Raw genomic sequence first — 1,255 nt, 5'->3', positions numbered from 1 at the left:
CTTGTGTCTTTATACTGCGAAAGCAGAACTATAAATAACAAATATATGGCACAAATGTTGAGCTGAAATTGATACTCTCGATTACACCATTTTTATCCGTCTTTTATTGTTAAAATTACACTTAAGATAGAAACTTAATACTGTTTTGTTCTAATTTTAGAAACTCTAATGCAACATCCTATTTATTATAATAATGCACTTTGTAAATCATTTGTTTTAGTAAGCAGAATAAAAATGATTCAACGGTTTTTCGAGTAACTTATCACTTTAGTATAACATTGCAGACAAAAAGATGATGCTAAAAAACTTGGCCTCTTAAGCACAGATAAAATATCTCAATTCTCTCTGAAATATGAAAAAACATTTGCTTTAATTGGCAATCAGCGCTCAGGTAAAGCTAAATTAAACATTTGGAGTGAAGCAAGGCTCTGTACTGGGTCAGATTATATTTTGATCATATATATCATGCCTCATAACTGTATTATTAAAATTATATTATTAATATTATTACTGTGTAAAGCCTAACGCTCAAAATAATGAATTGGTTTGAGTAGAGCCAACTCAAATTAAACAAACTAGTTCAATCATTATTAACTTTTATTATTGTTTAGAACTTTCTTTTTCTTTTAAGTTTTCAAAACTTACACATTTTCAGTAATCGGAATTGATTCATTGTTTTGAGTTTTATGAACTTCTTTTAATTTAGACAAACTTAAATTTAACCAAAACTCATCTGATATTTATATTTTCCCGCATGATTTGCAATGACACTCAAAAGGGACAGTAAATGCCAAAATTAAATGCCAACATTTAGTGTGAGATGAATGTATTTCGTAGTGTTTAATGTTTTACTCTGTTAGTTTAGAAGAGTTTCTGTCATGTTGATATTTCCATCATGGGGACGAGTGGAGCATGAGCTTAGTTTAAGTTAATAAAAAATAAATAAAATAAAAATCCTTTCAGCTAAACAAGGGAATAACAGACCTCCAGAAAGAGAAACTGATCAAAAGCTCTTACCACACTCATTTAAAAACAGCAATGCACTGTGGGACCATAATTGCATGATAAATGCTCTTAAAATCACTGTTTCACTGCATTGTTTCAGTTTTTCCCACAAATGAACAGATATTAAAGCATGCTTCCAGGCTGAATGGCAATGCTCTCTCCCGTGCCTCTTCCCCCAAAAAAGGCCATCCCACGAATGATCCGATCAGCTGCCGCACACAGACCAGAGAAAGATGATCATTTCAGGTTA

This window comes from Pseudorasbora parva, chromosome 14 (assembly GCF_024679245.1).
Source record: "Pseudorasbora parva isolate DD20220531a chromosome 14, ASM2467924v1, whole genome shotgun sequence".
Classification (NCBI taxonomy): Eukaryota; Metazoa; Chordata; class Actinopteri; order Cypriniformes; family Gobionidae; genus Pseudorasbora; species Pseudorasbora parva.
The sequence above is the reverse complement of the archived record's forward strand: the minus strand, read 5'-3'. Positions refer to the sequence as shown.